Raw genomic sequence first — 13,964 nt, forward strand, 5'->3', positions numbered from 1 at the left:
TCGCCGCCGGAGCCCGCCACCGCCCGTTGCCACCTCGCCGGTGATCTCGCCGGACCCGAGGTAGCCACCACTGTTTTTTTAAATCGTTCGGTTTTTTTAAAACCCTAGATCCGTTTTTTAGATCGGTTCGACGGTTTTCTCGGTTTAGTTATTTTGCAGACGTTCATCCGTACGTTTGTTTTAATGAACGGTTTTCATTGTTTAGCCGCAGACAGCGAATTCGTTCGTTAGCTGTTCGTCCGTTTTTCTTTTTCTCGGGTTTTTCGCGATTATTTTCGATCGCAATTTCTGATCTGATTTTCGTTCTAGTATAACTTTTCGCTCATTTACCAGAATCAGGCGATTCAAGCGCCTAGATTTTCGTCTTGAAACCCTCTTTCCGTTTCACGAACTCAAACAAGTTTTTTCTATGGTAAAATTTGACTTAGGTCCAGATTAGTAAACGAAACTTGTTTCTTTTGTCGTTTGAGTTTTGTTGCTTGGTTTGATTTGATTCTTTTTGCAAACTGGAGTTCTTAAGTTGAACTTTTTGGTTAGATTCTCTTATTTGAGTTTTACCTATGCATTAGATGAGTGCTTATTGTATGCTTGTTTCTTTGCGATAGAGTACCCGGAGTGCGCCGCGTGCTACTACGAGTCTCTAGGTTTCACGGATCATCAGCAAGGCAAGTCACACTTTGATCATACCTCTTTACTACCCCGTTTTATTGCATTAGATCAACCCTCAAACAATTGTATGGTTAGGATATGTTTAACATGTGGGTTTAGGGAAGTAGATGAGGTAGTACCTATTACCTGTTTATTATAAAACCCTTGGGAGTTACTTCTACGTTTGCTTATATTGCTATGCTATGCTTGTAGACATGGATTGGGTGAGTGTTTCCATGACAGATGTGAGATTGTTAATTAATGGTTTACATATGGTGGCTAATTTAATACACATCTGGGTGGATTGAGGCACCTGGGAAACCCAGTGTTGCCTGTATTTTTGGAAATCCTGGGGTACCATGTGATTCTCCTATGGACCGCCACCCCGGCTCAAAGGGATCATGAGATTATTCATGCTAGAAACTTCCGTGTGTAGCCGCAAGCTACTATGGGCTCTAGCATAGTTGATTAAGTCGAGTGAATTCTTACAGTGGTAGACTAGCAGATGTAGGGGAAAGTAGGTGTAACTGTCTACCCATCGTAAGGTGCAAACGCTTCTGAAAGACTATGTCTAGGTCATCCTTTTCTCAAACACCATGTAGTGCGAGAAATCCAATGAAGGAGATCGAGTCTTGTGGGGAAAAGTGCGCAAACCTTTTCAGAGTGTACAGACTAATCATGGTTAGCCGTGTCCCCGGTTATGGACGTTTTGACTATCTAGTACCTGGATTATCATGTGAATCTCATCATGTTACCTTAATTTAAATTATTGGGTTTTAATGATGTTGTTTAATTGGGATTGAGTTGGGTGAACCTTCTCAATATTTAACAACCACCATGATAGTTAAATAAAATTTATTCCTATGTTGTAGGGAAAATTTGGCTTTATGCAAAACTGTAACCATAGAGCTTTCCACCAGCCATATATGAATGTAGTGATAGCATTATTCTGTTCATTACTCTTTATGTGTTACATTGCCAGCACATTCCATGTGCTGACCCGTTTTCGGGCTGCAACATTCATGTTGCAGACTTTTCAGACGACGAGTAAGGTTCCTTAGGTCGTGATCTTAAACTCAGTGATGCCGTTGGAGTTGATGGACTCGCTTTATCTTCCAAGCCTTCTGCTGTTATCGTTATCAGATGGCCTTAAGCCATATTTATTGTAATAAGTTCTCTTTTGAGACATTCGATATAATAAGTGTGTGATTGCTACTCTGTTATAAATCCTTCAAGTATTGTGCGTGTCAGCATTACCGATCCAGGGATGACACTGATGCACAAAGATCTGACCGTTTGAGGTTTGGTCGCTACATCTCCAGCCCATTCCCCCACCTTTAGATCCCCTAGCCCGCATCAAGCGTCCCCTAGTTCACCGGAAAGCCATGGTGCGCTGGAAGATCACGTACTACAAGATGCTGATCCCGGAGCGCCGCACTGAAATCGCAGTGGTGGTCGGCGCCACATACCTCCGTTCCCAAGCTCGCTTTGCGGCGGGCCGATCCCCGAGTTCTCTGGAGCCAAGCTACGAGGAGGAGGAAGCCGATCCAATGTTCAAGGCGGAGGTCGCGGCGCAGAAGGCCCCCCATGGGTATGAGACGATGGACGTTGACTTTGTGTCACCATCCGAGTCCCCCATGGTGCAGGCGCACTAGTGGTTCAACCTGGCGATACTAAAGGAGGACCGGGAGGCAGAGGCTCAACTCGATGCGGAGCGTGCGCATGCCGCTGCCATCGAGGTTCTCCTGCAGGCAGAACCGGATGTCGTGGATGTGAATCAGGCGATGGAGGCTCAACTTGGGGCGGAGCGTGCGGATGCCGCTGCCATCAAGGCCCTCCTGCAGGCGGAACCGGACGTCCTGGACTTGAACCGTGCGGCGGAGGCTCGACTCGACGCGGAGCACACGGATGCCGCTGCCATCGAGGCCCTCCTGCAGGCGGAACCAGACGTCCTCGACTTGAATCGGGTGATGCTCTCATCCGTGCAGAGCGCCCGCACGCTCCGCGTGAACGAGTAGCTGGAGGCCGAGGACTACCACGGTGCGGACACACACGTCGGCAACTACGGCTGGTTCACACTGGTAGCCAAAGACGACTAGGCCATCTTGTTCCGCGAGCAGTGATAGTTTTTCTTTATGTTGTTGTTTTTATGGATCTTTTGTTGTTTAAAAACATATATTGTTATGCAAGTCGCCTGACTTGGGTCAGTCTACAATTTCAGGCAGTTGGATGAATATCCTACGTCTCCTAACCCTTCTTCCTCACCTCTTCTTCTTCCCCAACAGACCACCGACACGGGCCATACGGATACTCCCCAACATGCGGTCCCTTGGTTGGGTTTGCGGTGTGCAGGAGTGACTGTGTAAGGGTGCGGTGCGACCTAGGCGTGCTGGAGCGACCGTGTGAGGGTGCGGCGCGACTGCGACAGCCGTGCGCAAGTGTACCTCCTTTTCATTTTGAAATTTAGGGAAGCTTGGCAAAAATGTGTGGCGAAGTATGGCAATGCAAGGCCTAGACCCGAACAGGATAAGTACGTGCATACTAGGAGTACTAGTGTTAAAAAAGAAAGGCGGGGTTTTCCTTCGCGGGATTAATCGATACAAATCCTTGTTTCACGTGTCAATTAATGCGTAATTTTTCCTCCAAAGCCAAAGAGCTAACCATCTCACTCTATATCGCTTGATTAATGCAGCGCCATGCAAACCAACCTTCTCACTTCCGCATGCATGCAAGGGATATTAATGTCCTTGCTTGCTAGTACAAGGGAAACCCCATCAATTTTGCCTCGATTAGTGTTAATGGCCTTTTGCAAATTGTAATTTTGATATACTGGCCTTGTGTACAAAAAAATGGAGGTAGTAACTATATTTGACTTCCTTCCCCATGGCGGTGACATCGACGATATCTCGAACGTTGTGGTTTGGCGAAGTGCGTTCGACGGAGAACACCATTGAGGGAGACCACGGTAAGTTGTTTGCATGTGCCGCCTGCAAGCCGAGACAACCGCTTTATTTGCATCCAGGAAGTCCGTTCAACCAAAGGACGCGTAAATGTACTAGTACTACTAGTACACAATAGCGTCGTCCGTCCAGCTTAGTGCGGTGAGATGGCTTCTCGAAGAAGACGATGGAGAAGCGGAGTCAGCGAAGCGTGAAATGATGGTTGCTTCATCCGTGCTTTGTGATTTGACGCCTCACTTCTTGTGATTTGTGATAGAAGGGACATGGGAGTAGACTCTGTGCTCTATACCGTACATTCGTCCAAGCACGGGAAAAAGAGGAGAGACGTTGCATTTTATATTCCTTCAATCAATCAATCAATCAGGGAGCTTCGGTTCCATCTTTTTGGCTTTGGCAACACCGTCCATAATGGTTCCCACGATGCCAAAAGCTATTTTCACATTTGGCTACACATGGTGGATGCCCTTAACCGTACCACTTGGTTTTGCTCCTGTGTGCTATCTATACAAATCTCAATTATATTGATCTAAAAAATTATAGAATCAAGATTAGTAAAAAGGAGGTGATTTTGCCGTGCGGATGGCGGGGGAGGTTTCTTATTTTTAGAGGACCTTGTCCTGGCGGTTTGCTAACATGCGGTCCCATGTGTTAGTGCTTTACCAAGCCGATCCGCGTCCCACATGAGGCAGAACAACGCAGAAGCAACACATGGTTAACTTGAAGAAGATGAGGGAGAAGCGGATTCAGCAGCGAGTGAAATGATGGTTGCTTCGTCCCTCCAACTTCTTTTTTTAGCATTATTACTTCGTCCCTCCAACTTAACTGCGGGAAAGGTGCACATTTGTGATTTGATGCCTCATTTCTCATTACTACGCCAGCGCCATGACTGGGTGCTTCACCACGGCTGCTCTGCACTGTATTCTGGTATGGCACATGGACCCGGTAGCTTGATGTCCCACATGTCGTTGAAAGGGACTAGAAGATTAATGAAAGCGAACGGTCCACTCTTACAACTGAGGAGTACATGACACGACGGCCCAGTGAACAGTCACTTGTACTGTATAGTACTATAGTTTTGCTGTTTCGCATGATCCATCGATACAAACCCGATTAAACAGGAAAGGGCTGGATTTTTCCCGCGTGGTAGATGATACTGGCCATACATTTCAAAGGCAATTTTAATGTATGCAAACTGAACAATTGAGTAACAATAAGATATCTAGTAAAACTAAAAACACATATGATCTATTGTGTTAGAGTGTAGTACTAGTGCTGTATTGCATAGTTGTTAGATGTAACATGCGAGAACATGTAGAGATGTAGTTTTGGAGGGCCTACAGAGAGAAAAGCGTAATACGGTCACCGAACTTCAGAATAAGCTGATTACGGTCACTATATACGTTTTGCGGTGATTATATGGTCACTTGCTCATGGTTCAGCATCGGATTGCACTCTGTTGACCGGCCAAATAGTCTGCGTGGCACCATGTTGACTAGTTAAATTGACCACGTTCCTTGTGGGTCCCACCTGTCTGTTCGCATAGGGAAAAGGTCAGGTAATAATAAATTTACGTAGGCGCAACAAGATTCCAACCCATGCGCGGGAATCACCTAGTTGTGTACGTGTCTGTCAGGGCCTGATGTGTGTGCATGCATGTGTAGGTTGAGCACTTGAGCGTGAGAGTGTGTGTTGGTCGTGTGGTGTACTGGTGTGTGCATGCATGCGTGCGTGTGTGCATGTGAGTGTTGCATGCATGTGTGGTTGTGTGTGTACGTGTGAGTGTTGCGTGCGTGTGTGGGTGCATGTGTTCGTGTGAGTGTTGCGTGCATGTAGTTTGTGTGTATGCGTGCGTGCATGTATAATCACCACACCAGCTCCTGTGTGTTAAAACAGATGGCTCAGCATACCAATACAAGGCCACCTTGTCTGCTGTGCCCACGGTCATGAATTCGAACCACCGTCCAATATTTTTTATCGTTTGTTTTCATTCTTACTAGCAAGATGCCCATGCGTTGCACGTAATATCAAGATGCACTTGTATGACTAGTTATCTTGTGAGAGAAAAGGATGAACGAGGGAAGGCCTTATTTGCAAATGTGGAGAGGTGTGTGGGTACCTTTTTGCAAAATTGTCATAGTTTCTTTCCTATCCGTCAGATATAAATCGGACGGCCTATATTGCAGGATGGCAGGCACACCATCATCACCAACCCTGTATTCTATAAGAGTGTATTTTATAAGAGTGTAGATGTAGAGTAGATACAAGCCGATAGGTGGGCCCGATGGTAGTGAGATAATGTGATGCAACACTAGAGGTGCCACGTGGAGCGTTTAACTGGTCAACTAGTCGTGTCTTGAGCAAATACAGAGTTGTATGGTGAGCCCGTGACTGTATAATAAGCACAAAACATAAATGGTGACCGTAATGAGTGGATTCTGAAGTCTAATGTACGTATCATGCTTTCTCTTCAAATACAATGATCGTCACTATATATATCGCGAGAGAAAGATAAAACATGCGTGAATGTGCTGGGGGCTTACTTTTAGAGGACTTGGAGATAGTTTGTGTGCGTACGTGAAAGGGGCGTAGAGGGAGGGTATGCGATGGAGAGAGAGATGCTCTTTGTTTCTCTTTATTACGACTAAATTTATATATAGTATAAAAATATACAAAGTCATAGTGCGGAATAAATATCATTGTGGGCACCATGCAATGCAAATTAGCGTTCATACTCCTCCATATAACTTTGTAATGTTGTATATATGTAGAAATTCTAAAATATTTTTTTGGCCACACTTTATTCAAAAGGAATGTTGTATGCGAAATAAACATGAAGAGAGGGCTTTTTAGATCAATGGGGTACGTGATGTAACATGTGTGAATGTGTAGTTGATGCATTTGGCAGGGCCTAGAGAGGTATGTGTGTGTATTACGTATTTGAGAGAGGCATGGATAGAGGGGCCGGGGGGAGGGGTGTTGGAGAGATAGCACGAGAAATGAGAGTGGTCTAGAGAGAGAGACGAATATGACGTCATGACGAGAGATTCCCTTGAGTGCGTATATGCAACGGGGGAGGGGATAGAGGCACCATTAGAATATTTTTTGTGTGTGGTGTCTGTGTTGGTATGTGTGGGTGTGAGAAGATAACGAGACGTGGGGGCAGAGGGTGTGTCACCGCGTGAGGTCCGGTGGGTCGAGGTGAGGCCCTTCGTTCGGTTCCGTCCTACGCCACATTGGTCGGCCCGTGACACATTTAAGGAGACCCATGGATGACTAGTCGTACAAGACAAAGATAGCAGAATTGTGAAGGACTCTGTGTCCACTGACAAAGCTGGCTATGATTTGTAACCCTAGGTTCTCGGACTAAGGTAACCCCTTTATCTTTGATATTACTATTCATCCAACCTAACTTTAAGGGGCATCCTACAGAATGCTCTGCTAGAATCATACTGGTCGATTTGGAAGAGAGGTGTGAAACAATGCGTGAGAGATAGGCCTAAAGATAATGTGCGTACAGGAGACAAGGCAGGTCTACATATATAGAAAGGGTCGATGGGGATTGTGCGTGTGTATGCTTGCGAGAGGAAGAGTGCTTGTGATAAAGGTTAGTGAAAACAGCCATAAATGGTTACGAGAGGGAGGGAGGGTTATATCGAGAGCATGTGTGCGAGAAAGACACCTCGGGAGAGAGTGTGTGAGCATGTGTGAGAGACCACCGATGGAGAGTGAAACTACACGTAAAAGACTGCAGTACACAGTGATTAAAGATATAAATTGTATCCAAATATTAGGATGGGATCATGATATTTGCAATTCGCGTAAGGAACGGTCATTGATCCATCAGACATCTAGATTCTATCGAATTTGAGCGTGTCTATGTTATTATTTGACACAATTGATCCGCATAGTTAGTATTTTGAACTCCAGACAATGCATAGCTTTAGCAATCGAATATAAACATGAGTATACTTCATTTTGTGTGTGTAAAGCAAATTATACATACGAAAGTAACACAATGAACATTATAAATAGCTACCTATGAACTAGCATACATTTGAATTAAACTTAAGGTGGTTTAAAAGAATCGAATTCAACATGATGTCCATTCATTTATTTGAATTTGATATCATGGCATTTGTAAATCAAACCTAAATTATTGGGGCACCAATCTTTGCTCTGATTTTGTACATAATAGCATATGTAGTTGTGTACAAAATAGGTTAAAATTTAGCTCCTCATTCCAAAATAATCATAGTTATAGGATTTTCAAGTGTCAAAATTTCGAAAAGAAGCGGATAATTTAATGAGGTTTTCAAACATACAAGGTCAAATTTAATGTTGTCTATTTAGGTCAATCCTCATAGTTCAAGAGTACTCTAAACGTGAATGCTTGTGTTTCAAAAATTTGAATGAAGCGCCAAAAGAGCCTCCACTTGCCTGAAACCGCGTGAGACCAATGTTTGGTAGTACAAGGAAATTACTTTTCTAATAACTCCGACCCGTGAAACCTACCGGCCCGACGTCCAAACGTCTAAACCACGGTAGGTTTGTAGCTTCATCTAGACGCCACGCAACCGCCTCCGGAAAACATACATACACAATGGCCGCCTAAGCACACATGTGCACGGCCGAAATCACTCCGGCCTACTATTTGGGACACCTGGGATTACCATCCTACCCCCGACCCGCAGTAGGTCCAAAATTTAAGAGGGGGCCAATTTTTGTACTTTCCCCAAATTTCAAACAAGCGTGTCCCATCTTCTGTTCAAAAAAGCCAAAAACAAGCGCATCCCAGACCGAAACATGGTTCTCCCCCTCCCCCCCACCCACCATTCCGATTCCCCATTCGTACTCCATGGGCGCAAAAACTACCTCTCCACCAGTCGTGAAACCCTGGCGTACTCCATTCACCACCCCATCCCACCCATCAACCACCGCCCTCCTCCATCATGACGGAGCCGATACCCCGACGTCATCGTCCACCGCAACCTCAACCGCAACGCCCTCCACGGCTAGTAGTTGAAGCCTAGGCTGAGCCGTCCGTACCCGACCCAGTTCAACCACGCCGTCCTGCGCCTCACCGCTGCCGCTTCAACTTCGCCACCGTCCACCGCACCGGATCTGTTCTTGCTACGCCGTGCTTCGCCGCCTCAGATCTGCTTCCCCTTCACCAATATACGGCCACAACAACACAGTCAACAATTTGGCCATGGGTCTGTCCAAGGATCCACGGTTCTCCAAAACATTGGTTCCCCCGGGAGAAAAAAGAAGATCGCGGCGACATATGGAGGAGACGACACTGGCAACCGATAAGGGTACTCCTCTTCCCTTATTCGTGCAAATCTTATGTGTCTGCTTGCACGGTATTCATCCCACAGAAGACACTAGTTGACCGCTTCTTCTTGATACTAGATGTTCCTAGTAACTCGCGATGCACAAGGTTTCTCCTCATATACTATTTCACCTTAGCGAGAGGTCTGTTGCCCCCCTGAATTTCAATTCCTGTCAGTTGATTCCCAATTAACGGAAGCATTCCCCGGTGTAACAGGCGCTAGTCCGCCTATTACGCCAGGGAAGCAGCGCCTCAGTGTTTATCTTACAGGCATGTGGGGCCTAGAGTTACTGGCGATCGATCTGGAGGTCGACCGGGATTAAAGGGATGGCCTGGGGCGCTACCAAGCACGGCGGTGGTGTGAGGTCGAAGGGAGGGCGGGGCGGCGGAGGTAGCGGTCTAGGCTAGTGGTCGCTGGCGGTTCGAGAAAGATCGTCAACAGTGACTGGCGGGAGGTAGACGAAGACCACATGTTCGTTCCTTATAGATCAGACAGTTCATTAAAAAAATTGACTGACCTATTTATTTTCAGTTGACTGTTATCTTGATATGACCACATGTGGTGGTGTGCTGGAGGAGTACCTGCATTTCCTGTGCTCATATATTACAAAATCATACGGAGTAGAATCTAATTTTGTTTGCCATGCAATGTTGTAGAGCTATCATATGTTTCCTGTCATTTATTTTTCAGCCACCTTCTATTTGCTACTTTTACAGTGCACTAGTTCTGCACACACTTCACCCATACTCTCACTATTGTGTTTTTATGCAAGGGTAGTTCAGACTATGCCTTGAGAGAATCAGAAAAGAAAAGAGAGAAGTTGCTCCAGCTTGCTACATGGGTAGGCACGGCACATTACAGCGCTATAAAGGGTGCAGTGTCAACAGATGGAGACGGTAAACGTAGCTCTAGAGTTGATGACCTCGCTCGCAATGAACCATCATCCCAGGTGCTTGGTTTAACTTTGTGGTGTCATATGTGGTCGCATGTTCCATATGGTGTCTAGCTTGTATTCGAAAGGCCGAAGTTGGTCCTTATTAAGATAAGGAAAGATATTTTTTACATGAACCACCACCCCGTGAGCACCAGAAGACAAATAGATAGTCAGGGCACTGGTCGATCCAGTGACAAGCCCAGCAAAGACAAGCATCACTTAGAAGCCAACTAAAAAGCCGCGATGGTGGCGAAGCAGCCCGCCTCCCACCAGGCTCTCAGGTCCTAGATGATCATGCTCACCACTCCAGCCGGATGTCTAGCATGTATTGCTTCCAATTTGGTTAAATTGCATCTGCTTAGTTTACACATTATACCTTTGAATATGACATGCCTTTCTATTTTTGGTACATACTAGTACATCTGTGTATTAACCATGTTCTTACATCAAAGTAATGTTCTTGTGTATCCCTCATCAATCACTTATGATGAGGCAGTCACGCAAGTGGACTACTCCTCATTTAAAGAATGCAGCGTCAGCCTCCCGACATGATTCTCAAGAAACAGCAAGGCTAGATGAAGATAGTGAACATAGCTCTATAGTTGATTACCGCATTTCCCCTACACTAGCATCGCAGGTGCTTGCTCTAACTTGGCAGTGTGATATGTGGTTGCATGTTGCATATGGTGTCTAGATTGTAATTCTTCCAATCTAGTTAAACTGCATGTGCTATTCTGCTTAGCTTATACATTATACCTGTTAATGTGACATGCCTTCCTGTATTTAGTACATAGTACATCTGTCTATTAAGCATGTCCTTACATAAAACTATTATTATTATTTGTATCCCGCATCAATCAATATGACGAGACACCTTTAGTATATGCAGTGCGATATTCGTTGCATCTTTCATATGATTTATAGCATGCGCTGCTTCCAATTTGTTGAAATTCCATTTATGATGGGACGCTTTTAACTTGGCAGAGTCATATTGGTTGCATCTTTCATGTGGTGTCTATCTTGCATTGCTTCTTATTTGTTGGAATGGTTTCTGCTTAGTTTACACAAACAGTTGTGAACATGCCATGCCGTCGTGTTTTTCGTACATATTCCATCCTGGTATCATGTGTTTGCCTTACATCAAAGTAGTGATTGTCAGTATCATGCATGAATGAGTTCTGAAGAGAGAATTTTATTGCTTTTTCTTGTTGGTTTTACTTGACAATTCAAAATCAATAAAGCGGAAGGAAGTTAGCAAGGCAGCGGATAAAGGTGCTCCTTCCAAACGGAGGGCCTCTACAGTTTCTACTCCTCCATCCCCCCAAGATGATTTCCAAGACAACACATGCATAGACACTCAAGATAGTTGTGTTTATGATGAGCACATCTCCCCTAGTGCACCATCATCGGTGCTCCTTCTAACTTGGCACTGTTATATGTGGTTTCATGTTATGTGTGATGTCTAGATTGTATTGCTTCTAGTTTTGTTGAATTCCATCTGCTTACTTTACACATTATACTTGAATAAGACACGTGTTCCTGTTTCTAGAATATACAATATCTGTCTATCACACCATGTTCTTACATCATATTACTACTATTGTGTAACCTGCAACAATCACTTATCATAAGACACGTTTGACTTTAGAGTGTGATATAGGTTACATCTCGCATTCTTTTCTAGCTTGTACTACCAATTTGGTTAAATGGCACTTATGACAAGACAGTTTTAACTTGGTAGAGTGATATTCGTTGCATCTTTCATATGGTGTCTAGCTTTCATTGCTTATAATTCGTTGAAATGCCTTCTCCTTAGTTTACACATCATAAGATGTGAATATGCAATGGCACTAATGATGAGAGACCTCTAACTTGGTAGTGTGATGTTGTTTGCATCTTGCATATGATTTATTTCTTGTATTGCTTCACATTTGTTTAAACGCCATTTATGATGAGACATTGTTAACTTGACAGAGTGATATTTGTAGCATCTTTCATATGGTGTCTACCTTCCATCACATTGCTTCTAATTTAGTGAAATGTCTTCTTAGTTTACACATCATAGTTCTGTTATCTCTTCCGTCCTGTTTTTCGTACATATTACATCCTCCTATCATGTGGTTGTCTAACATCAAAGTTCAGTTCATCTGTATCATGCATAAATTATGAAGAACTAAATTGGTATTTTCTTTTCTTGTCGGCTTGACTTAACATGGCATGGAGAAAGAGGAAGAAACACAGAATGGCAGGGACTGGGAAGCGGAAGAATCCTGCGGATTCTGCTGGTACTGATGGTGCAATACAAGGTCAAAGTCTAGCGAAAAATTCTACAAACATGGTATCCCATGCTACACGAGCTGCAGAAAAAGCTAAACAGAAACAAATAGCTGCCACCAAACAAGCAGAGACAACCCTAGTTCTTGCAACACCTTCCACAGTACTACCAGCTGCACGAGTTACTCATGCGTCAATTGAGCTAGCATCATGTTCCAAAGCCCCCTTGCCAGCTGATAGTACATCCCAAGCACTCTTGACACAAGACGAGTTCGCAAGATCAGATGAACCTTGTGAGCTTCAACAACAAGAAGATAGTTGCTGCAGTCAAGTTATAGTTGCATGCATCTTTATATGTAGTCTCACAGTTTGATGTACACTAACACTTCCAATGTTCGTTGTTGGACTAGCACCTAGGCGCAAGAGGAAACAAACATCAGGGATAATGCTCGATAGGTTAACTAAATCTAGAGGAGGAAGAATGGAGATCCGTTTTGAGGCAGGTTTAAAAAGGCCACGTGATGCTACAGAGTCGTGATCTTATACTCAGTGATGCCGTTGGAGTTGATGGACTCGCTTTATCTTCCAAGCCTTCTGCTGTTATCGTTATCAGATGGCCTTAAGCCATATTTATTGTAATAAGTTCTCTTTTGAGACATTCGATGTAATAAGTGTGTGATTGCTACTCTGTTATAAATCCTTCAAGTACTATGCGTGTCAGCATTACCAATCCAGGGATGACACTGATGCACAGAGATCTGACCGTTTGAGGTCGGGTCGCTACATCTCCAGCCCATTCCCCCAGCTTTCAATCCCCTAGCCCGCGTTAAGCGTCCCCTAGTTCACCAGAAAGCAATGGTGCGCTGGAAGATCACGTACTACAAGATGCTGATCCCGGAGCACCGCGCTGAAATCGCAGCGGTGGTCGGCGCCACATACCTCCGTTCCCAAGCTCGCTTTGCGGCGGGCCGATCCCCGAGTTCTGTGGAGCCAAGCTACGAGGAGGAGGAAGCCGATCCAATGTTCAAGGCGGAGGTCGCGGCACAGAAGGCCCTCGATGGGTATGAGAGGATGGATGTTGACTTCGTGTCGCCGTCCGAGTCCCCCATGGTGCAGGCGCACTAGTGGTTCAACCTAGCGATACTAAAGGAGGACCGGGAGGCAGAGGCTCAACTCGATGCGGAGCGTGCGCATACCGCTGCCATCGAGGTTCTCCTGCAGGCAGAACCTGATGTCGTGGATGTGAATCAGGCGATGGAGGCTCAACTTGGGGCGGAGCGCGTGGATGCCGCTGCCATCAAGGCCCTCCTGCAGGCGGAACCGGACGTCCTGGACTTGAACCGTGCGGCGGAGGCTCGACTCGACGCGGAGCACACGGATGCCGCTGCCATCGAGGCCCTCCTGCAGTCGGAACCAGACGTCCTCGACTTGAATCGGGTGATGCTCTCGTCCGTGCAGAGCGCCCGCACGCTCCACGTGAACGAGTAGCTGGAGGCCGAGGACTACCACGGTGCGGACACACACGTCGGCAACTACGGCTGGTTTGCACCGGTAGCCAAAGACGACGAGGCCATCTCGTTCCGCGAGCAGTGATAGTTTTTCTTTATGTTGTTGTTTTTATGGATCTTTTGTTGTTTAAAAACATATATTGTTATGCAAGTCGCCTGACTTGGGTCAGTCTACAATTTTAGGCAGTTGGATGAATATCCTACGTCTCCTAACCCTTCTTCCTCACCTCTTCTTCTTCCCCAACAGACCACCGACACAGGCCATACGGATACTCCCCAACATGCGGTTGGATAAACATACTCTATG

This window comes from Triticum dicoccoides, chromosome 5B (assembly GCF_002162155.2).
Source record: "Triticum dicoccoides isolate Atlit2015 ecotype Zavitan chromosome 5B, WEW_v2.0, whole genome shotgun sequence".
NCBI classification, from domain to species: domain Eukaryota; kingdom Viridiplantae; phylum Streptophyta; class Magnoliopsida; order Poales; family Poaceae; genus Triticum; species Triticum dicoccoides.